The 25,628-nt window shown below is 41.1% G+C and overlaps 1 protein-coding gene across 1 annotated transcript in view; it reads left to right on the top strand.

Moving 5' to 3' along the window:
• The first annotated feature begins 17,591 nt into the window (after positions 1 to 17,591).
• The window catches only part of pou1f1 (POU class 1 homeobox 1), a 29,190-nt gene continuing 21,153 nt past the window's right edge, over positions 17,592 to 25,628 (top strand). Inside the window, exon 1 of the mRNA XM_030427427.1 lies at positions 17,592 to 17,685. The gene's annotated coding sequence lies outside the window, so the exon portion shown is untranslated. The remainder of the gene's footprint in view (positions 17,686 to 25,628) is intronic.

Genomic DNA, 25,628 nt, shown 5'->3' on the forward strand with positions numbered 1-25,628 from the left:
GCCCTATATTTACATGTTTTGGTGTACAAATGATTCATACTTACCAAAGGTTTAGGAATAGGTCTAGTTGATTGCCTCAGCTGGCGCACAACCTGGCTGCAGTGGCTGCAATTTAATCATTTGGGGCAACCACAACTATCAAAATTACATCCAGTATTTTTGAGCAGTGACAGGCTGAGGTAGTTATTCTAAGTGTCTAACAACATTACAGAATTTATTTCTTCAGAGATAGTCATTTTAGCTCCATAATAAGATCCTTTGTGCAGCAGAAAACACAAGGTGTGCTCTGAAATCTCGCGAAAGGTGAGTTGGAGGTAGGGAATGGGGAAAGAACTGGGGAGAGGGGTTTAGAGAAACTGGCAGCAGTCTGTTGTCAGACACTTGCAAAAACAGCCTCAGACTGTCAGGGGCAAATATTAACACTTTTAGTTGACGTTACTTTGACAGTCAGAGTTGCCCCAAAGGATTACTTTACAGCCAGTGCCACTGTGTCACGACTGCCGCCTGAAGCAATCTACTGGACCAATTCCAAAACTTTTATTAGTATGATTCATTTGCACACCAAAACATGTCAGCACTAATCTTGATCTTTTTCTAACCCAAACCAAGTGCTGCCAGTGCTTAATCACATCCATGAAAAAGTAATTTTTTACTGATGCATTCAGTATCAACTTTTTTGCGACTTCCTTGCCACATTTAATAACTTTTCCTGTTTCTGTGAATGTAATGTGAGGTTGAATTTACATTTCGCTCAAAATGTACTTGCTGATGGAAATAATGTGAATATAAATGTAATTTGTAGGCGGCAAAGGCTGCTGAAGCAAACGGATCAAATTGTTCACTGGAGCCTGTCATTGAATTAGGAAGTGTGAATCTTCTTTATGTTAACTCACAGTGCCAGCATAATTCATAGGCAACGACTGAGTGACTTTTGCTCACAGTGTGCTTTGAATTTACCTTCCCTTCACATAACTTTGAGTTACTTCTTCTCTCACCCTTGTCAGAGAAATGTTACCTGACTTCAAATCTTAATCCGGGCAAAAGGGATGTGACAACATCTTAGCAAGTTATTTTGCCAATAAAAGCTGTGGCATTAATCATCCCCATGGATCCCACTGTTATCAAAATGTCATCAGTTGGCTGGTGTGGAGCAATGATTCTTACATTCAGAGACTCTGCGTTCTTCCTAATTGCAAGATGATGAGCAAACTACATTTAGATAAAAAGGAGAATTTCTGGCAGGCTGTGTCGTTTGGCCAAAGGCAGTCAATAGATTTCCTGAGTGGCGTTTTGCTCTGACAACAGGCAGCAGCTCTGTGTGATGGCTCAAACAGACCAAAAAAAGAAAAAGAAAATCTCACTCAAGTGCACACAGTTGTCAAGGTCCCCTACGCTCTCAGCTTCTTCTAGCCCATTGTTAGAGATTCCCTGCAGCAGTTTGGTTCTCCTACTGTGTACTCATAGTATTGTTTTCAACAGCCGCAGGCAGCTGTTTGCATTGGAAAAGCTACATTACCAGCACCAAACGATAGACTGACAACGTTATCGACTACCTGGTGAATGCAGTAGAACATTTGGCAGCTAAAGAGCAGGATATGTCCTTCAGGAGTTACTGCAAACTGACACGACTCCAAATGAATGTTAATGCTCCAACGTGTCTGCTGGATGTGTAAACAGACAACAGTGTTCTAACAAAACCTCTATATCAAATTCTAATGTGTCATTAGTATACAATATGTCATTGTTCTGCCTTAAAGCACAAGGGGTTTTGATCTCATGGTGGTGACTGGGGGGTGTCCCAATAAATTCAAACACTGGTTCAAAGGAATGGTTGGGCATTTTTGGAAATATGCTTATTTGCCATCTTGCCAGTTGTTTCAACAACCCATTGTTCCAAAACCCCAAAACAGTCTGAAAAATGTTGTCCGGTGGGACGTAATCTTAAAAACAAAAGCCCACCGCTCTCAAGGCACATTGTCCCTGAAATATGACCTGTCCTTGGAGTTTTTTTCTCAGAGAAGTTGGATGTGTGGGAAAGGATGAAGTCAGGTAACAACAGCAATGGTAACGACAGTGAGGTGACCTTCGTTGGCAGAGTAACAGCAATAAACACGTGGTTAAAGGTAGTGGAGACAGATAGTTGACTGTTGAGTCCCATTCACAGGTCGTCAAACACTGAAACTGAGGGCTGGTATTCGTCCCGAAAGTCTAACCTAAAGCAATGGTAATTGACGACCTGGAAATGAAACTCAATAATCTACTATCTTTCTCCAGAATTGTCTTGGAGATGTCATTTGAAATGGTAGCAGTTTGGTTAGGTTTAGGCACTGAAGTTACTTGGTAGGGTTTGAGAAAAGGGTAAAATAAGTATGTTAGTAACATTAGTTCAGTGGCGTACGTAGACTGGTTGATACCATATTGTATTGATATGGAACAAAGAGCTGTTGGTCCAATGGAACATTTTTCACTATCAGGCCGGGATTTTTGAACAATGGACTGTCTTAACGATCAATGGTATGACCTGCTCTTGAGAGGTATAACAGGAGATTGATACCACTTTCGTATCTGTCAGTTAAATATGAAGCTATGGCCAGTTGACAGTTAGCTTAGCTTAGCAGAAAGCCCAGAAACAGCAAGCCTGGCTCTGTCCAAGGCTGAAATGTACTGTTCCGCAGTCCTAAAGTTCTCAAACATTTTATGTTTTGTTTAATCAGTAAGACATCAAGTGTAAAGTGAACAGTGTAGCTTTACATTGAGTTATGTGCCAGGCTATTTCATGGCCATGTGCGGTGACTTCCAGATGGTTTTTTTTTTCTTTTTTCTGGCAACTCCATCTGACTCTGGCCAACAGAGAGAAGGGAAAGAAATTTATTTCGAACACTATTCCTTTAAGGTTCAGCTCTTATTAGTCAAGTTAATGCCTGAAGAAAATCTAAATTAGCTTTGCTCTTCAGACAATCTGACAGCTTTGTGTCATTCATTATATAACGCTCTGTTTACAGATGGGATCACTTTGTCTCAGCATGGTTCTGATTCTCTAAAGAGGAATCTGTTTATCTTGTACCTTCACCTATACTCTCTCTGCCCTTATCTGTAAACAGAGGCTGGGTCATGGCAAAATTGCACCAAAATCATTTTCTCTGTCCACTTTCATTAAGATCATATGCTATCAAATAATAGAGGCACAGATAATGCCTGGTGGAGAGCGGACCCGCTGGCTGGCAGGTAATTTGTTTGCTTTGTTCGTTTGAAGCCGCCTTGCCTTCTGATGCTGAGTAAACTCTCTGCTCAAATGGTTCTTTTATAGCAGACCCCTTTACAATCCCATAATGCATTGTGATGACACGTTTATTGTCACTTATGGTGTATAGAATTTGGAGTGTGGGTTTCATACTGAAAAGCAGACTTTCTGAAAGCGCCTACAAGAGTTTTAAGATATATAATATGCAACATTTCTGCAGTCAGATATCTAAAAACAAATTGACCTTCTGTTGTGAATTTACTTCAGTCTCAGATCAATCATTTTACTCAAGGTAATAGTGCATTTTAATTGGTTGCCTGTCTATAACTTCTGGAAGTCAGAGAGGGAGATAGGGAGTGAGCAAACATGAATTATTAAACGTAATAACAGTATTACCTCATCCGTGAACATTTCTGCCTGAGACATGTAGATAGATATATATAGTGACGGTCACTGTAAACAATGGCAACAACAATTCCCATGATCCCACTCTACTTACGTCTTTAGTTTTTATTAATTATTAATTTTATCCTGTCATTATAGATGGTTTTAAATAGACTAGAACAATATTTAAAGTTAAATTTAGAGGCCTTAGCCTGCCAAAACCCCGGAGGAACCCTTTCTTTTTATTACGATGAGACACCCATTCAGCTGCTCAGTGGTGGTTTCTAGCATAAGTGGACATTCAGTAGTTGCTCCAATTCCCCTGATCAGCCAAATCGGGAGTAGCAGCTGCACTGTGCTTTTATCACATGCATAATTATTGAGGGATCGCTGCTAGGTTTGTGAAATAATTGGTTTGTGAAGAACACAAGTACAGCCTAAGGCCAAGGGAGAGAGTGACTCAAGTTCTGAATGCAAAAAAAAAATTTGAAAATATGTTGCGACCAGATGGCAAGTAGCCAGTTCTGGAATGAATTTAATTCTAAGTTGTTATTATCAGCCTCCCTGTTTTCTGCTCCCAAGCAATGTTCTGCAATAAAACGCAGCCCTGTCCTGTAGATGCTGGACTTTTTTAATAACTCGTCATATTTAAGTAGATCCCGTTGCGATTTAATATTTAATCCAATACCCACAAGTGAAGGAGAATTGCTTTGAAGGTACCCAAAAGACAACGTCTGCAGTAATCTGGAATCTATTTTTATTGATGAATGCATTTTCTGCTTGTATCTCCAATAAAGAGCATGCTTGCGATGAGCTTGACAAATAAAACCTACTTACTGAAGTTGTGATGTTCAGCTGAAAGAAAAGCACACTTCATTGTTTGTTTTCTCTCTGTGTTTTTCTCCCTCGATACCAAACAATTATTTTATTCATAAGAAATGTACATGAACAGCTTGGTCTTAACCCATAAACGTTCATGGAAGCATACTTGAGCTTATCTTGTTTTTTTTCTCTCACAGCCATGGTTTAGCTCTTATTCCTTGGAGTCTAATTTGTAGATTTTCAGGCATGTTATGGTCAAAAAGGGGCACTGCCTGAGGAGTTATATGTCCCCCCCCCCATTTTGCTATGCAAATTATATGTGTAAATTGTGAGTGTTTTTAAATTGTATTAGAAAACCTCCAAATTGCATGTGTGGGAGGACCGATTGGGGCATGGTCAAGAAATAAAACATGCTCTTGACACTACCTGTAACACTGAGGATGTGACTTTCTGAATGCTCTTCGTTCCAAGGATTTTCATTGTGCAGCTGCAGAGTGGGTGGTCAAGTCTTTCAGTCGTTCAGAAAATTGCAGCAGTTCTTCAAACTTGTGTTTGCTCGGCATATATGACGGTGATTGAGGGTTCATGAGGCGTGTAAGTATATGTGTCCGTGGGGGTGTGTAAGAGTGAGAACCAGTTAGACTCACGCATCTAGTCAGAAAAAAAAATTCCAATCATTTCTGCAACATTTTGCTCTGATAAATCTGTTTTTGTTGTTTTTTTTTTTTTGCTTACCATTGTTCCTTTTGCACCATGTTCCATTTAAGCCAGCTTCATTTCTGCTCAGTTACATTGCATATACGAGAGTCTACAAAAGAGCCACTAACAAAGAGGAAGCGAGATAATGGCAAATGCATTCATCACAAAAGGGCTTATAGACATTTATGTGCAGAAATAGTTATAGCGAAGCAATAATGAACAGAGATTTTAAAAAAAAAGAAAATGTACATTAATTGAATGATCAAAGAGTTATTTCTTGTCATGTATTTACTACACAGTAAGTAGTTTACTATGATCTTAGGTTTCTGCGGGTTGAACACACCCATTTTGTTTTAAGTAGCTTACAAATGTGTGTTCATTTATTTTTCTTTCTATAAAAAGAAAAGAAAACCCCATAACAATCAGTAGCTTTTCCACTTGCACAACAGATTCATGTCGATGCCCTTTGACTGGAGGATATAACCACACATAGACAGTATATGGACCGAGTTCATACTGTGAGTCTTCTCAGCAACAGTTAGTGGATAAAACAAGTGTGTTAAGATCTGTCCCTTTAAGACACATGTACTTCACATTACTGAAGGATACCCTGAAGTTCTACATGCCTGTATGTGTTTGTGCCACCTGCTAAACAAAAGTTGGTTTCAATTCACTCACATATTATGAGATACAGACTTTTGTTAACGTTGAGAAATGGTAATGGTTTGGTTAGGTTCAGTACGTTACGTACTGCAGGTTATGTAAGTGCAACGTAAGTGACGTCATTTACATATGTTTAATTACTTACGGACCACAACTTGGAAACAAAATGCTGGAAAGCAACCCTGGTCCCTGATCTCTAGTGTAACCCATCGAACTACTCCCAGACTACAGCTTCAAACTTAAAAAGTGTTAAGCCACTGACCATTATTAGTGGGAAAGAAAAACGTGACATGAGAAGGGAGACAGTAGAGCAGTCAAAGGTGGCTGGACCAGAGGAAGGCAATGGTTTTGCCGACGATGTACCAAGCAATGTGTCTCTGTGTGATTGACGGCCAAGAGGCAATGCTGAAATCGCCATGATAATGTACTAGGGCTGTAACGATACACCAAACTCACGGTTCGGTTTGTATCACGATTTTAGACCCATGGTTCAATACAAACCTCGATTTATTTATTTTTTCAAATTAAACATTTTATTTATTTAACATTTCAATAACTTCTGCATATGATACTCGTCTGATAGTATCAGAGGCGCAGTATTGGTAAACTGAACCAGTGTGAATGGATGAGCCGGCTGCGCATATGTAGGGTGTGTCTATTGGATGGTCTGATAACAGCACAGGTCCTTCACTCAACTAAAATAAGAGAAACGTCCCACAAAGCAACGTTACAGAACCAAACTAAGGTAATGTAGTAACTGTAACTGTCTTTGGCAACGAGGAAAAAAAAATACCACAGCTGTAGTGGAGAAGTATCTGTCCTCCTGTCCGTTTTACCGTCTGTCCTACTGACTCCTCGTCACATTTCTGCCAAAAAAACTCACCAAGCATTTGTGATGAAAAAAAATCTCTGCGACGGTCAGCCCTGCGGACCGAGACTTCGGTGAACTTTCCCCCGGAAAAAAACATCCGTCCTCACAAGTGACGGTGTAAGACAGGTCCTGTTTATGTAATTATGTAATTTAGGGCGAAAAACGTAACTTTGAGACTTTCCAGGATGTTTGGTGGTACAGGATCTCAATCACGACACATTAAAACAGCAACCATATGATTATAACTTATCCGTGGGCTTAGATTAACAGGGGCACACTGGGGAAACACAGACACGTCATCATCATGACATGTACTGTCACCTCTCTTTAGCAGCCGCAGTGCCGGCTTTCTGTGTGAATTACACAGCGGTTCGTCTTTACTCCAGCGGTGCGATGTGTGACCGACCAATGGCGGAGAATTGGCGAACCACTGCTGTGGTGTTAATGCGGCGCTGTGTGAAAGGGGCTACTCATAGCTCATAGGGCTGGGTCTGGACTGGAAGTTTTGTCGTGATTCTGCCTTCTCACACCGTGAGACAGGTTCGTGGATCTGAGTGTCGCGATTCAGTTTTGATATGTGTGTCGTTACAGCCTTATAATGTACCTGTAACAATAATGCTAGCATGCTGGTGATATGCAAGCGGTTGATTATCAATAAACTCAGAGCACAGCTGAGGCTGCTGGGAAGGTCAGCTTTGATGGTGTTTGGTCCACAAACCATAACGTTTTGGATGAATCAGACCTGATGATGTTGCTTTAGGAAACGTCCGGGGACCAAAGTGTGTTTCCTCTGTGAATGTCTGTTCCAAATATCACAGAAATGTCACCCTCAGCCACACAGTTTATGTCTGTACCATCTTTGCTGCCTTATATACAGTGACCCTATATGAAAATCAGAACCTTAACATGCATCGCCCTTGGGACCATTAATGCATCAACGATCGCTCATGACAATCCATCCAATAGTTGTTGAGATATTTCCGTCCGTGATTGCAGGGCCGAGCAACCGACGGCTTGGTCTTTCATGGAAAGGTATCCGCTGGAGTTCTGATTGAGCAGCTGGACATGAAGGAAGTGTCTTGGCAGGAAAAGTGAGTTAGCACCCACCTTAAGGCTGCGGAACGGTGTGAAAGAATGAAAGATGTGAAAAAAAAATGTCAGGCTGAAAAAGGCCAGCGTGTGACTGCATTAGCAAGTGAAATTAATCTACTTAATATAAATCTGTCACTTAAGGTTGTGGACAAGATGTTAAGAAGAGAAAACACATAATGTTCCAAATTGAGGTCCAGTTAAAATGATTGGCTGAAGCCCCCGTCTGCCCTGTTCATACGTTTTATGAGTAATCATAAAGACTCTGCCATTTTCTTGAGATCTCTCTCTCATGACATCTTCTTCCTTCAGTTTGACTCATCTTTTTTCTCCGTCTATTCATCCAGGATGACTATCACCGGTCAGGCTACACTGAGCGGCCCGGCTCTCGCACTGCAGTGTATGCAGCGGTGATTGAAATCTGTCAGAATTCGAGGTCACGTAGAATGATGTCTGTGCTGCCTCGGTGGGACACGACTCCTCAATCACTGTCAGGGAGTGCTCGAACCACATGTTGTCAGATTAACTTACTCAAAAGAAGTGGACATGACAGCCTCGTCATGGGAGGGCCGACGAATGTTTTTCGTGGAGGTGCTCGTAATGTAAAAAGCAGCATGTGCACGCAAGTGAAAAGTGTTTGATAAAAGGCGACCTGCTACTTTGAATATTGCCATGAAAAAGCTTTTCATTGTTGGAGGGCTAAGAAACCAGAGGGGACGGGAGATAAAAACGATGATCATTCCCCTACTGTAAGACGTCTGGGGATGTACTGAGCTCTTATTATCTCCGTGTGCCCAAACTGAGGAGGGAGTGTGTATTTCTTCATTCGTTGCCGGTTGCTGGATTATCTCTGCCTGAGTGACTTCCTGCTCCAGTCCCACTCCAGAAGGACCTGTATTCATTTCCACAGCGCCTATTACCCAGAAAGGGAAGGAAACAAACTAGCAATTACGGTGAAAAAAAAAAAAAAGCTTCAAAGCCCAAAGCAGTAACTTTCTTGGTGAAATGGCTGGTTTTACTTTTAATTTATCGAGGGAAATTCAACTGAGCGTCATTACTGTTTTTCATCTAGAAAAAAAAAAATGGCTACAGGCTCCATCCCAGTGCATTTATAGCACAGTGGGGCGATTCCCTCGACCCAGGCGTTAACCAGCTGCACCAATAGCTGCTGTGCCACTTGTTGTAAAGGGGCTGACAGCACATCTATCAAAGGGAAGCTTCCAGTGCTCCGAGGAGGATCGAGGCAAGGTGTGTGTGTGTGTGTGTGTGTCAGTGCGGAGGGGGAGTTATTAGAATCAAGCTCTTTTTTTTTAATGAGATCTTATCTGTCCTTCAGCACAAAAGCAGTTTCACATGTACACTCTCCAGTCTGTGGTTGGTCTAAATGTCAAGTGAGAGGCGAGGACGTAGGATGGTATTTCATGGTGTCAGGAGGATTCCGAGGAGAAAGGAGGTGCACATACAAATTGCCATTGCTGGAAATTGTGGAGCAACCGCTTTTTTTTTTTTTTTTTTTTACGCATGACAACAACAAGCAATACCGGCCCGGCACTCCTGCACATCAAGCAGATTATAGCATTTTAAAATGTGCATATATTTCTTTCAGCATTATCACTGAGCCATAACGAGGCGAATGAACTGTGTGTGCGTCCGTGTGCGCACACGCATGCAGGCTCATCAATAGCGTTTGTTTCTAACGCAAAAAGAAAAAAAGTCTTTCTCTAATTGGCCGAGCACTCTGTGTGTTGCAGCAGCAAACATGAGCCGTAGCTGTGGTGACTCGTTGTTAGCTCCAGCACTGTGCCGAGCTTATTAGAAAGCCGCGGTGCAGAATATTCCAGGCAAACAACATCATACGCCAGCAGCCGCTTCACAGCTGAATATTTCTGAGTATCGGGACTCAGCCATCCAAAAACTTGCCTTTGATCAAAACATCTTGATGGGAAAAAAATTAGTTTCCTGACTTTGCAATTTTAACTCAAAGGAGTTATGAGGAGTAGAACAATTTCTTGGATTGCATTGGAATGTATTTCATAATTACTGAAATTTTAATTTAAGCCATAAACTGAAAGTGAGTTCAACTCATCATTATGCTGTCTGGTTCTGTCTGTCCGTTTTACGTTAATTTACACTCTAATCAGTGTCATTATGTTCACTACAACAGCAGGCAGAGACAGTTAGCGACTAGCTGGTGAACATAGTGGAGTATTTAGCAGCAGGGTACAGTGTTTCCTCCAGTATTTTCTGAGACTGTGGCCCTGGGGGGGGGGGGGGGATATTTATTTACTGTAATATTTATACTTATGTCATAGGCTACTTAAGGAATTTTATTTTTTTTTCCCTGGTTGCAATGCTCTCACACAGCCATCATGAACTCCCCCGCATGGGCTTGGAATGAAGATTCATCTAATATTGTAAAGAAGTCCTGCATGGGTGAAAAATAATGTAGCCTACTATGTCGGACACAGATGCGGATCGGTTCGTACGCTTGGAGAGGCGGGTCGGGTTTTTCGACACAAATGATAAGCATTTATATTTCATACGAGCTCATTCATGCATGCTTGCGCCCTCCCAGAACTCCAATTCCCCACGCTGTCTTACTTTCAGTTTTGAAAATTGCGTCCGTCCAATTTTCCCTCGGCCATCGGTATAAATTTATAGCGGGTCGGCTCGGGTGCGGAATGTAATTTGTGCTACTGTCGGAAAACGGGTCGAATGCGGTGACCCGTGCAGGACTCTGCTCTAAGTGACCATTTTAATCATCTAGCCAATTATCAAGCTAAATATCCAACATGCTAGTTAACATCAAAGATTGTGGTGGAAGAAGGTGGTAAAATATTTACTTTCTCTAACACTGGATTTATTTATGCCTGAATTTTTAAGGTGTGGCGGCTTTTATTTTGCCGTGGCGGTGCGCCACAGTCAATTACATGTAGGGGAAACCCTGGGGTAGAAGCCAAAAACAGAGCTCAAAGAGTGATCATTAGACCTTCATTCATCAGGAGGCCAGAAACAAAACCCTGAATGACTAATGTTGCTCCGTAACTGCTAGCTAGTAATAATATGAAGCTATTTGTAAACAAGCTGCTAAAAAACAAGTTATATCAAGTTTAAACTGGAAATAGACAACTGTTGGACAGTAGAGAAAAACATTTGGCTATCAATAATAGATTAATTATATCAGATAATATGATCTCATTTAAATTGAAGAAGGTAAACAATTGGCTTCCTGGTGCAGCAGCTGGCAACTCTCAGCAGCTGTTGAGCCAGAAGGATCCAGGAGAAAGAGAGCTGGGGGGGGGCAAGACAGCCCCGTTGAGAGACGAAGTGGAGAAGAGGGGGAACAAAGAGGGAGCTGGAGTTTTGCGTTTGACACCCTAAACAATAGGAGCTCAAAACTGGGTCAAATCAAGATGGTTTCAGTCGTTTTTTGCTTTGGGCGGCCATGGCCATGTTGCGCTGACAGTGATACCACAGGAAAGTGCAAGGAGGGAAGAGAGTTGAAAGTTCACTCCGTTTTAAGAACAGTTATTAAATTTAGCTTTCAAAAGTAGCTGAATCTGCTTGTAACAAACGCTGCATTGAGATTGCAAGAAGGCCGTGGGGTGACGCACACGACGCCCTGTTATTCTGCTTTTTATCGATCACGCCTTAGCTGTGGAGTGGCAGAGTCAAAGGTGTAGCTGCATTGGCACAGCCAATTTTGATTACTCATATTTTCTCCACATAAATGGAGCATCTTTCACTTTGTAGTAAGATTTACCTCCTGTGCTCACATGTGTTGACACAAGCTTTTTTTCAATTCATTAATTAGTAGTGCTGCGAGGCAAACGCTCGAGCAAAGATTCCGAGGAAGGCTTTAATTTGAACGTTTCCACTTTTGCCACAGACAGTTTTCATCAAACCACTCATTACTTTTGTTCTTCGGGCCACATGTCTCTCTGCTCCTCCAAACCGTGGCAGCCCCGATTTCTAAAGTTTTAACAATCGACAATTGCTTGTTTGAGAGCATTTCCTTACACGTTTCGGAGACATCTGCTTGTCAAAAAGAGAACTGAGCTGCTTTAAATGATTTCAGAATATCAGCCTGTTTGCCCATGTTTCTACTCAAGAAGCTGAAATCAAAACTCAAATCACATGAGTGAAGAAAGAAGCTGGGAAAGTATTAAATGTAAGCTGTGAACACCTGTCAGCCTACCAAGCTTGTTAAGAGCCAAGTTCACCTGGTTGTTCAGCTCGACAGGAGAACGCAGTTGGTGACTTCTTGCACACAGTGACTGATCTGATATTACCTTACTATTGTACCGACAGCCTAAATGGGACATCAGCATCGGTAAAATTCTGTCTTACAGAATGTATTTTGTGGGCGGCGCAGTTGGTCTTGTACAGTCTGTTCACTGCGATGCTGATAATCAACACCATAGGCCTTAGAGAAAAGCCTTTATTTGGTTTTCTTACGTTGGATGACTTGTCCAATCCGTGGCCTGAAAACCTTAACTCCTGTCACAGAAAATCACCACCACTCTGACCCGATGGGATATTTTGATCCAATACGCGTTGGACTGATTACTATTTCTAACGACTAACTGTGCCACCGCAGCATATGGACTGAACATACACAGAGCCGACGGGACCGAGGCTTTGCTGCCTGTGTAAACCCCGCAGATGCTTGTTGCCATGGATTTGTAGCCTCATGCACCACTAGTTTACTCGGGGAGTTTGGGGATTCATGGTCGGGATTACAACATGCAAATAAAGACAAAACAAAACAAAAAACGTGAAGTTCTACTTCATGAAACACAGGGGGTAGTCATAGTACACTATTTCCTATTTATAGTGTGGAGAGAGAACTCTGCCTTTTACACATTTTTAGTTTCCAACCCACAGGCTGTTGCAGGCTGTTGAAGTGTCACATAAACATCAGAATCTCCCACAAGACTTAAAATCTAACACTTGATCTCTTTCCAAGGCCTCTCTGACTCATGACCTGATTTTTTTAGCCCAAAAAATTCTCACTGCCATTTTTAAGTTGTTTTGTGAATTTAAAGTAAGGTGGGTTGTACAGACACATTTTCAAACCTGGTTTATTGATTTTGTAGTGGACATAAATCAGTCTTGCAGGATCATATCAGTCAAATTTATTTGGAACAAAGTAAAAATGTCTATCAATAATGGTCCATTTCTATTTCTGTTCAAACCCATTGGCCAGGAAAAAAAAACGTGAACATAAGTGCGTTCCTGCAAAACCAGAGATAAGTTCAAGTCCTCCATTTCTTTATTTTGTAACTTTACTTTTATTCCAGTTCTATGCTCTGTTTTTCTCATTATAATGCTGTGCCTTTGCTCTACACACACACACACACACACATAAAACAATTGGTTATAGTTAGGAAAACACGATAGTTTGGCTTAAAATACCTCTTTTGTTTGCCACAAACACACTTTCTCCTCTGTAACCTTAAAAACACCTGTTCAATATGGTTCCTTCAATAAGTAACACAATGTCAAACAGAATGTCTGACTATTTTGGCCAGGGATTTCATGCACTTTCTGCAAAACTACTACAATCAAAATTCTTATCAGATGGGTGACCCTGGGACAAAAACATATTCAGTGGTGGGCTGTGGTCAAACTTTTGTCAGTTTAGGTTGACGTGAAAAAGCTTTTAAACCGCTAAGGGACGAAAGAAAGAAAGAAAGAAAGAAAGAAAAACAAGTACTGTTCCTTTGCGTCGAGCGGAATCAGTTGAGGTGGTTCAGCCATCTGACGAGGATGCCTACTGTGCACCACCAACTGGGAGGAGACCCCAAGGCAGACCCAGAACTGGATGGGGGGATTACATATCTCCTCTGGCCTGGAAAAACCTCCGGATTCCCCAGTAGGAGCTGCAAAATGTTGCTGGGGAGAAGAATCTCAAACACCCTGCTAAGCCTCCTGCCTCCGCGACCAGATAAGTGCAGGATGGATGGACGGATGGATGGACGGATGGTGGTGCAGATCAACCAGATGCCACTTTAAGCAAATTAAGGGGCCGTCCAGATGAGAACGCTCTTTTGCGAAAACGCACATGTATTGAATCGTTTTGGCCGACCGTCCACACAGATCCTGAAAACGCAACGCCTGACAACGCACTTTTTTAAAAACGGGTCTCAGGGTGGAAAAATCCAAAAAAGCAGCCCTCCTGTTCTCGTGTGGACAGCGAATCCGCATACTTTCCAAAACGATGATGCCAACGCCCCACGCCGCTGAACCCCGCGACGTCTCATAACAACAACAACAACAACAATGGTGGACTACATGCGCATGCTCCGTCTCTTCTTCTCCGTTTTTGGTGAATGTCAAGCGCCACCTATAGGCCTGGAATATGAACTACAGTGTATTCAGTCGTTTTCAGTGGATCCGTGTGGACGCAAATATTGAATATTGCAAATATTGAATACTTGAAACGATGCAGAGGAAGACGGAGGAAAAAAAGATTGTTTTCGTCTGTGTGGATGGCCCCTAAACCTACTGTGTTATATGTACATGTACTGAAATGCATTTAATCCTCTAATGTCTTTCTAGAACCACAATATACTTTAAACAAAATGTCATAACTTGTCCAAAAAGTGTCAATTGTAGAAAAAAGTCATGATGAACTCTGCAGGTATTCTCAATGTTGCAAGTAGGTGTGAAGGGTTTAGCTTTGTGTGACTGTGTGAATTTACTCTTGGCCTGATTTGCTGTACCAGCAGAGACGGAAGGCACCCGCCTGATAAAGTAATCACCAGACAGATGGTAAAACAAGATTAACTGAACTCTCAGTCCAACGCACAGCAGTGCAGATCTCCAAGTTCCCAAAGATACTACATATGCTGGATGAATTTTAGAGAGAATTTGTATGAAATTATATAAAACATTGAATTTGAACATGAATAGTATTAAAACTGCATTCAGCCCCTCCATTCTTTGGAGTGGCACATCACTGGAATTCAGCAGCACAATCAGTTAGAGAGTCCCAAGCATCATCTTTCATTTAGGTGTAAAGACAAGATATGGCTTGTTGACACCCACAAAATGTGAACACTGACGCTATTTTTATCCACATGTATATATTTGATATCGGATTTTGCTGTCTCATGTTGTTTAACTGTATCATATATATGTTTTTTTTAATATCACAATGTAGTATGTTGTATAACTCCGGAGCATTTATATTGATTTCAGTGTTGAATGATGTACATTTTGCATGCTTTAATAAGTTGATGTCCAATGTGAAAAATCCAGTGACCATAAACCATTATCCAAGAAAGCAAGTAACAAAACACACATAAAGGAAAAGTCAGACGGATAAAAAAAAATAAAGAGAGGAACACAAACCTGAGGACAAACCAGAAAACCACAAGAAACAAATTAGGAACACACCAGGACCGGGGAACAGGCACAGGACGCGTGGGCGTAAACAGACAAACCAACAAAGACTGAGGGAGCAACACAGGCTTATATACACAGGGAGTAATAAATGAGACACAGATGTACACAGACAGCGTCGGGAAAACAAACCAAGAGCGAAGTGGAAGGTAAACTATGACACATGAGGACAAACTTTAAACATTAAACAGTAAATCATCAAACTCAAAGCAACATAACTAGTCAGACTCCCTGTGCCTTAACTTAAAAAGCCAAGCCAACAAAGTCAAAAAGTACTTGCCAATAAGAGGCAGAGTAGGGCAGGTCATCAATTTTCCATCTGAGGTAAAAAAAAATTGTCCCACTCTTGTTACATCACGAGGCAGCTTGATTTGCAAGATCTCACAAATCCATCTTGCCAGGCCTCAAACTATGCATTTGTGGAAACACAGTGGTTCAACCAATCGGTGTCCTATGAGGAACTACTGGCAGCAAGAGAGGCGACTGCTGTTTGAAAACAACAATGGCTGCTCCTCAAGAGTTTAGCATAGCCACCATAGCATCAGTTATATCAGATCTCGGTGATAATTTTGATTGAAAAGAAGAGCAAAGAGCGATGTTTTTATTCTTCCGACTGGCTTCGGCAAGAGTTTGATATACTGAAGGACTCCGCTGTTGGTAGTGCTCCCTTACTGTTTATGTGATTGGTTAAAGTTTCAAGTATTTTATTCACCTGTTAATTTTATTTATTTTTTTTTTCAAAGTCCCCGACCTTCTCCCAATGGTTTCTGATGTCTCGCATTATGGCTCGTCATGTTATCTCTTTCTTCCCTGCGACCCTTGTCAACATGACAGTAAAAAACTGCCACATATTATAGCTGTATAACAGTACACTAAAATACATGTCTCTTAAAACATTCGGGGCAGGAAAATGGCTATGCTGTAACACAAACTATTTAGAGTTTAGATCTGCCTAGTTTGACGGCTTCGATTTGAGTTTAATCAGCTCTGTTTTCTAAGAAAAAAACACTGAATGTTCGGCCATCTGGTGACAGACTGATGACTGATTTCTCATTTTACATTAAGGGATTAAAAGGCGATGAAGTAACATAATCTTGATACCTATTTTAAGAACACGCCTTATTTGACATTTTAACCCAGCTTTTGTGAGCTTTGTACGATCTTGTTTTGTTTTCTGAGATGCTCATATCTGGTGTCAGTAAACGCTGTATATTCAGCCTTTAATGATGAAGGCAAAATAATGATAAGCTGGCTCAGTAAAAGGATGAAGCTTAAATAAAGTGTGAAAACAACAAGCAGATGCAGTTTATGTCCATAATGCCGTCATGCAGCATGGAAAGAGGTGGATTTTCTTTTAAATTTATAGAACTGGGTTTATTAACGAGGGGATATTAGAGGCATCTCTGTGGGACAATCCGGATTATATGTAGATTCTCACTCCCAAACGTGAATGAGATAAGTGGATGTGCTCTAGGGATCCGTGCTTTACTACAGATGGATTCAAGCAGATGGTGGAAGCTTTCAATCATGTGACATGGTGAGAGAAACACGGCAGAAGGAGAAGACACTGATGCATCTGACATGTGTCAGTATGATGGTTGAAGTGAGTACACTGCTGATTTACCGCAGCAGTTCTCTTCCTCAATCTCATGTTGTGTTTCCGTAGGAGCGACAAACACCACAGCGGGTGTGTGTTTGAGTGTGTCTGTTCATCATCAAGCTGGGTCAGGGAATAGAGGCGGGTCGCTGTGTATTGTATGTGGGCTGCAGGAGCGCAAAACCAGCTGACTCTATTTCTTACATTGACTTTAATCATTTTGTGTTGTGTGAGACTCACAAGAGGTCAATCGACCAGGTAAAGATTTTTTTTTTCTTCACATCGATCAGCCTTACGTGTGAATTTGTGAGACTAAATGCACCCTGTGGAGTTTTTCACCGTGAGAATTGCTACGCAGCAATGATGTAACGGATGGATTCTCATTATGTTTGTATCACACATGCACATTCCTGCTGTCGTTTCACACATTTCTGCTAACTGACAGTTGGTGGTGGTCGGTGTTAATGCGTGGCAATGTGTTGCAACAGAAATGAAGAAGACGGCAGCCTGTAAAACATGGATGTTAACACGAGGCTTCTAAATAGGGCTATTTAAAAACCCAGCCCTACAGACGAGGCCAACATAAAAAATGCATTCACTGAAATTAAAATCAAATGGCTGTATAAGCATTATCAGCATGCTAAAATGCTTACAATTGCAATGCCAAAATGCAATTTAAAGCCTGTATAAAGTCTACAATGTTAGCCATCTTAGTTGAGCACACTGGCTTTTGCCACGAAACAATTGCTGAATTTGATGGGAAGTATTTCTTGCAGGTCTTTCAAGGATTTAACAAAGTGATATTTTGACCTGCTCGAGGGGCGACGTGAAAAGTCAGTGCGTGTCATCAACGTCCTGCTGCATGTAAAAAAAATCCAGAAAAAGTGTGTCAGCTTCTTCGTAAATGAGGTAAGTGTTGCGATTGTTAGCACGTATTCAGCAACTCACCGCTTCCCTTGATTGCTACATGCCGTTCAACTGTATGGAGCAGCTTACTGCCCAAAGAGAGTGATGACAGTAACATTAGGCCCAAAAAAACAACTACAGATTTCAAAAAGCAAAAAGAAAAGAAAATAAGATTTGTTTTCCAGTTGACTGTGACTGAATTCAGGGAAAGATGTAATACATGACCAAATGGACACTCAGTGCTCTGAAGCTCTCAGCAGGAACAAACTGTAGCTCAATTTATTTTTTTTCTTCTTTAACCCAAGGCTTCTTTCAGCAGCCACAGATAAAGTATTGATTAATCTTGATCCCTGTCTGTTCACCCCCTCTTCTTTTTCCTTAAAGGATGATAGCCAGGTGAGTGAGTGACTTTCTGTCAAAGCACAACGGCAGGCAAAACCACATCTCGAGATTAGATCTGATGGGGAATGTGCAAGTGTTGCTGAGAATGACAGCTGGTTTCTCATTTCCTTTCCTTTGCTGACGCATTTCACCATTGTACCAGCAACACCTCAGGAAATACAACGGTATTACACATACTGTACTGGCTCGCTGAAGGGGAGGTGATGGTCCTGGTAGAATTACATCACATCAAATGCATTCAGTGTTGGAAAAAGGAAAATCATATCAAGTACTCTCCAATTCTGAGGTTTCCCATATGCATGAACTTTTCTACATCACTGCATTTATAAGAGGTTCAAATTGTATAATTATGATAATGAGTACATCTTTTACATTGTTTTATGTGAAAAGGCTCTTGATGACCTGTCCAGCACCAATTATCCACCCATGGGGCTTGTACGATGGACTTCTACTTATTTGTGATGACTCAGGAAGATGTCTGTGATCTTAATCTTGTGTAAATCAGCCATGTTTAGTTTGTAAGCTAAGAATTCCACCACATAGGCCTATAACCCCAAATATCGGTGATTTGGGGCTGTATTTCTTAGCAAAGATTTGTTTTCAGTTGTCAGACAACTGAATATGTTCAGAAATTTGACCACAGCTCATCTAGCACTAGTCAATAGCTGTGCGATGAGATCGGCTATATTGACATTAAAAGTGATGACAGAGAAGGTGAGCAGTAACAAAGCATCTGTTGCTTGATCTGAAGGAGATGCAAATGTGCATTTATGCTGGTAGCACACACATAAAAAGGGAAGCACTACATAAATAATGTGGTTGCGAAAGAACAGATGCTTCACATGCTTGCAGATGATGTGACATCATATCCAGCAGATAATTTCAGCGTGGCCAACAACAACCTCGTATATCACGTACATGACAGTACGTTATGTATATTAATAGTTAGCATTTTGAAAGTATGGTAAATGGACTTGCATTTCTGAAGCACTTTTCCAGTCTACTTCCCGCTCAAAGTGCTTTAGAGTGGGTCACACTTGTCACCTTCAAGCTGTCAAATGCTCGTTAGAAGCGACACCTTGCTCCTGATTTCTCCTCATTCTTCTTCAAGGACACTTCGACATGCAGCCAGGGGATCCAGGAATTTGAACAAGCAACCTTCTGATATCTGGACAACCCACTCTACCTCCTGAGCTAAAGTGCCTGTTTGGTTAGATTTAGGTAGCAAAACTATAACTACACATAAATACTTGAAAATTCACTGACTGTAGAACAAAATGTGAAAATCTCCTTAGGTTTTGTTAGCCGCAGACTTAACAGAAAACCCATTCAAAAAATCCATTGACTATGAGACGAGGGAACCCAAAGTGCTTAAACTTTTTTAGTTTTAGGACTCATTCTTGTAGGATTAGAACACAGTGTTAATGTAAACATCAGCCGTTTTTACCCCACTTAACGATCAATAAGAGTTGTTGTTTACTTAACATGGCACATGGATATATTGCTGTTACTTTTAATTGTCATCCTTGGTTTCGGAGACTAATGTTAAGTTCTGGTTCCCCGCATTTTATAACAAAAAAGTCGTCCAAAACCATCAGCATGGGTATCACTTTCAATTTTGCACGGACTTCTCCCTCTTTCATCAGATCATCGTTGTCATTATCTGCTGCTGGATAGCCTTCCTTTCTCTGGCTCACGTCCTCTCAACATTACATCAGCTCACCTCCCCTCATTCCTTTTCCTTGACCAATTTTGTCCGATTTCAGATCTCTTTTCCTTTAGTTCTCCGACTCCTCGTTTACACTTCAAAGTCTCTGGCACTCTTAGCCACGGGCATATTCTCATTTTGTAAATCAAGTGCTCTCAAGTGTTTCTGCTCCTTGTCAGGGCCACAGATAAGCTAGAAACAATGATGCCTAGTCCACTGTAGTTCACTTGGGAACAGAAAATCAGATGAACCTGTGGGCATATTGGCATTTGATATACATTGACCACATGTACACGCTAAAATGCAGCAAGACTGGAAACTGCCACCGCTTCCAAATTGATGGACAGTCAAATGCAGCCTTGCTTGAAATGTTTTATCAATACAGTGCAGAGTAGGTGCCAGCTCAAAGTACTGCCACTTTCCACTGAACATCGCAATGAAAGCAAAACTACAACTCCAACAACTATTATTGCACACAAAACCAAACGTACAAAATTACACTAACCTTTGTAAACCCATAGGAATGCTTAAAAGGACAGTTTGTAAGATATGGACAGAATTTTAGTTGAAAACATGAAAAAAGTGCACTAACATTATCAACAGAATGTGAAGGAACAGCAGTTTACTTAAGTAAATTAAAGTTAAATTAAGTACAGAAAGGAGATATTTCCACGCCTACTTTCCTTACTGAAAAGAAAAGCACAACCATTTACTGACTGAGCTCAAGTTTCTCACTTTTACCAAACTAAGACAAGGATCATTGCCATGATAACTCATTTAGTTGATTCTAGGGAACAACGTTTTTTTTCCCTGCTTCTAATGCCCCTAAGTTGTCTGCCACAGAATGTCTCTCCCATCCCTGCCTGCCTGCCAGTCCTGATAAGACCTGATGTAAGTCGCCTCCATACTGTATCCCCGGGCTTCAAACTGGTGAACCTGTTGCCTCAGAGGTTGTGTTCCGTCCCAGTCTGATGTCCAGCTGTGGAGGCCAGTTGACTGAGCCTGAGTCTAAAGTCCATTAAAGTGAGCAGCAGTGGGCGGTTATGCTGCCCCCTATAGTTTTAGAGCTACCTTCAAATTCTGGCCATTTCTTCCAAATTACATCTTAAACTACCATTGAGCATTCTCGAGACACAAGATGTAAACGATGCTTTGGAAATCTGATCCTCATTGTTAACTGGAATAAGTTATCCTAATTGTACAGACCTTTAACATCATTTAAATGATTCTGCAGAAACATTTAATGTACTTTAGTTTTTAGTCATTTTAATCACCCGTACAGCTTTTCTGGAACTAACTTTTTCATCCATTACTGGCAGAACAGAATCCATTTTTTGTTTTACAAAAATGGTTAAAACTATCCCATGAACTAACCATTTTAAAGTAAAAATGTTATGCTAAAAGACACTGTAATAGTCTTGATCCACACTTATGAATAACTGCCCACATTTTTATCAGCAATTCAAATAGCTCTGGTGTTCTGCCCACTGGATGCTGTTTCCAAGCAGACCTACAAAATAGATGACAAAAAAATGGCATTAAAATATTTGTTATAAGTAAACTCAGAAATTCCCACTCTTAAATGTGCATTTTTCTGTGTGCAGCATCTTTGTGGACTAAAATTTAACCATTTATGTTTGCACTTAACAGCCCCAAATGGCAAACAATAACAAGATTGAATAATGAAGTGGATTCAAATGAGAAAATCAGTCTAATTATCAGCACAGTCGGAATACTAACAATTTCCCCGTTGGTCTGGAGCCTGTCTGTTGAACGTTAAGCATTGGTCCAATTTTACTCGCGCTGATGTGCTGAAATTTATAATCATTTGAGTTTAAAAATGTCCTCAGTTACAGTATGATACGTGTGTTCTTGCTTAGGAATGAAATGATGGTGGTTTTGACACTGACTGCGCAGGCCAACAGTACGGTGCAGCTCTGACCTCAGTTCAATACAGCCGCAGGGCTCTGCCCTGTACTGCAGCATGGCTTCACCTGCCTTGCCCAGTTGCTGACACAGTCTACTGATGTTGTTGCCATGTGGATGAACACCACTGTGCTACAGGTAGAGTAAATTTAAAACTCTGTTTGTTGACTAGAGGTTGTCAAGTATCTTATTTTCCAGGTCTACAGTACATCCAGGTGTCTCTTCCTCGCAGCAGGGGAATGTCTGGTATTTTCATCTGTTTATTTCATCACAACATTTATTCATCCTTTCAAGCACACAGAGGCACTGAGAGCTTTCCGTCAGATCCACAAGCTCTTCCCTCCACGAGAGGTTCTGATTGACAAGTGATATGCTGCGGCGCTATCCATTGTTGCCATGGTAACCCTGTAACTTTTGGCCTAATCTATAAAAACGAGCATGTTTTTGTTTGTTTCCTTTTCTCACATGGAAAGCGAGTCTTATTTCACCCCAGCGAAGCATCTTATTAGTCAGTGTGGGTAATGTTATGATACACGAGGGAAGCACCGTTTAAAGAGTAGTGAGAGCAAAACAGGTGCTGCAATTGAAAGACCAGTCAGCTGAGCACATGTTGTACAGTTCACCACATGTACAAAACTCGTATGACATGTTTCCCTCACAAGTGACCTTTTACTGCAGAGCCTTTTAAAAAAGAGGTCAGGGTAAAGAGTTGGTTGTAAACATGTGACGTCTCACGTGTTTAAATGTGACCAACCAATCAATAAACAACATTAGGTAATTGCTTTTAGCCACTTGGCCACATGCAGTTTATGTGCAAACGTGCATATTTACACTTCCAGTTCCATTTATTTTAAGGTAATCTTCCCACCCACTGGGTGTTGTTAGTATCTGCTGCCTCCTGTTACGCACAGTCAACCAACTGCCTACCTAAAGTTGTCAGCTTTTGAAAAAGTAATTTTTATACAACATTTTTATTGATGGTTGGTGATAAAAAAATAAAGAGTGACAAGGACAATTTTCCCAAGAAGCTAACTGCTGTTCCGTCCTAAGGAGCGCACTGGTGCGATCGTATCCCTTTCAGAAGCTGTGTAATCCAGCCTTTAACTGCAGCGTCTGTTTGGAGACTTTAAAGGTCCACTTTGAAAGATTGATTTGGACTTTTGAGTTTCATTCCCAGCTCGTCAAATACTGACACCTTGGAATGGCAGTCGACCCGACCCGATCAGTATTTGACGGGTTGGAATGAGACTCAGAAATCAAAATCAATCCTAAAAAAGTCGACCTTTGAATAAATCTAGTTGCATCAGTGGATAAATAAGGGGTAAGGGGAGAGGAACGTCTGTGATCATGTGTTTGAGCTTGGAGAAGTCTGCTGGAATTTTAAGACTGAGTTTAAGGGAGGAGGATTATCAATACACAAATGTCATCTTCAGTGTTTATTCTAATACAATTGATTAAAAGTTTCCAATATTCTCTGTAATGTTTTCTAAGCTAATTCAAACCTAAATGCTGTCTCAGGTATAATATACAGGTAGAGCCTGTAAAGCAATTATAATCAATTCCAAGTGCTGCTGCAGTAACATTGCAGCTTTCATCCTGTATGTCAACATTTGATTTAGTTAGTGTCGACCTTCCAGTTGTGATCGACGTACACGAACTTTCCTCCTGTAAACACATTCTGAATTCTTCGCAAGAGGCTGCCCAGGAGCTTAATCAGAAAACACTTGTGTGTTCTGAGGAGGTGAAGGCTGGCATGATACTAAACAAATAATGATGGCGAATTAATTGTGGAGTTAATCATTCTGCTTGCACAGCTGCATATTCATCGCGTTAAAGTTTTGAAGGGTCCTCATAAACATCAAACAGTTCGCTGTCAGCTGCTCTAGTGCGAACCACGCAGCAGCAATATAAAGTAGCAAGACCTGAATATGTGAGATGGTGACTAACTCAAACAATATAATCAAAGGTGAGCTGATAAGGAGAATTTATTAGGGGGTTTATTTCACTGTACAGGCCCGTCTGTGGTCCGCTTAGATAATTTGTGTACAATCACACGATCTGACCGGTGACCTTGAGTTCACGCTGCTGCTCTTTGAAGCTTTTTAGTTACAGTCGGAATCATCAGAGGAAATTAGCCTTCATTTGGTCCTTCTCTCTGATCTCAGTGTCTCGTCCCTTCCTTTCTCTATCAGCCCTCGGAGACCTGCTCTTTTCATCACCAGGACCGTTTGATCTGAGCCTCTGAGCTCTGGTCTTTACTACACAGAGAGAGAGACTCATAAAGAGAGGCAGAGAAGACTTCATTGTTTTCAAATGTGATTGTGCCGCCCGTTTTCGTACTGTTATTGGTGTAATTATCACTCCTTTTAATTTATCAGCCATTTCGCTTTTATCATAGCAGCTTTTTTCTTGTATTGTTATTTAGCATAGAGAAGCCACAGGCACACTGACATGTAATGCTTTCTCATGCTTCCTGCCTTCCTGACACTACAGACAGGACCTGGCCTGCATATTAATGACCAGAGCTGTATTACTACACAGCCTTGTCTGGTTCTTATCAGTGTACCAGTGACAGTCCCTGTGGCTGTCAGTGTCATCCTTTCTAGCTTAATGTGCCCCCCTGGCACCATCAAAGAGACATTGAGGGACACAGATGTCCATTTGAGCCCGCTGGTTCAGGTAATGCCAGGTGGCTGACCGTTTCCTCAAAATCTTCTTCTCGTTTTGTTGAATCGACAGTCGTAAAAGCTTGAATCTCCAAAAAAAAAGAACTTTTTCAAGAGCTCGAAGAAGGGCTATTTGTTTGCTGAGGCCTAATTTTGAATGATAGGATCACAGGGGATTTTAAAGGACTTAACAGCCATGTGCGTATAAAGTTCCCAAAAACTTCTTAAGCCTTTAAGAAACTGAAGTTAAAGCAACTGTTGGGTTTTTTGGGGCCACTTGGGGGCAGCAGAACAAAATATAAACACGATATTGACATATTATCACTTCACAAAGTTGAGTCGTATTTTCATCAGCGAGTCGCTACAATTGTCTGTCTGCTGCGTCATGCTGGACAGGTAACGCTTTTGCTGGAAAATGCTGCCTGTTGGTGAAAACAGCTTTGGTGAGTGCGGTGAGATTGAACCAAAAGACTTTTATTGTAAGGGCCGTGGACATTTAGCTTTGGATGTTTGCAGTTTGGGTAGGTTTAAGCACCAAACTTTGATATGCTTTAGAAAAACATTATGGTTTGTGTTATAATAAGTATCTAAGTATCTAATCTAATCAGCTATGTAAGTTAAACACAAGTCCACTTTGACTTTGATGCTGGAATGAAACTCAGTACTCCTGGGTGGATATCCTGTGTTTGACCCACTCAGCCACCCAGCCAACTTGCCACTGTGGACTTTTCACAAGAAGGGTAGCTAGTTTGCAGTGTTGGGCCACCGACCAAGCTGCTGATGGGCTATGATCAACATTGTGCAGCATTTTGCCCACCAAGACAGGCTAAAGGAAGAGAGAATATTACACAACTCCCTATGAATGACAATGTTTCTTTGTTCCCACCTGACTTGCAAAACAGCAACTGTTTGCTAACACGTTCATCAACTACAAAGTGCTACTTGTAAGAAACTTTTTCTTAACAAATAGAACCTTTTTAACAATAAATTCAGCCAAAAATGAATGTTCAGTCATCGTCCACTCACTCTAATGCTGACAGAAAGTTGCTTGGTGTTTCATAGCCCAAAAAACATTTCTGGAGCTTCACAGCAAAACACTACTGCAGCATTCTCCTGAAGAAGTGAAGTAGATGGAGACCAAATTGATACGAAAATATGTTATTTACTCAATTCTGAAGCTTTTGCACCCAATTTAGACACGGTGCACGCTAACACCTTTATCCAAGAATGGTGTAAAAGAAAAA

The sequence above is a fragment of the Sparus aurata genome, chromosome 9 (assembly GCF_900880675.1).
Source record: "Sparus aurata chromosome 9, fSpaAur1.1, whole genome shotgun sequence".
Taxonomy (NCBI): domain Eukaryota; kingdom Metazoa; phylum Chordata; class Actinopteri; order Spariformes; family Sparidae; genus Sparus; species Sparus aurata.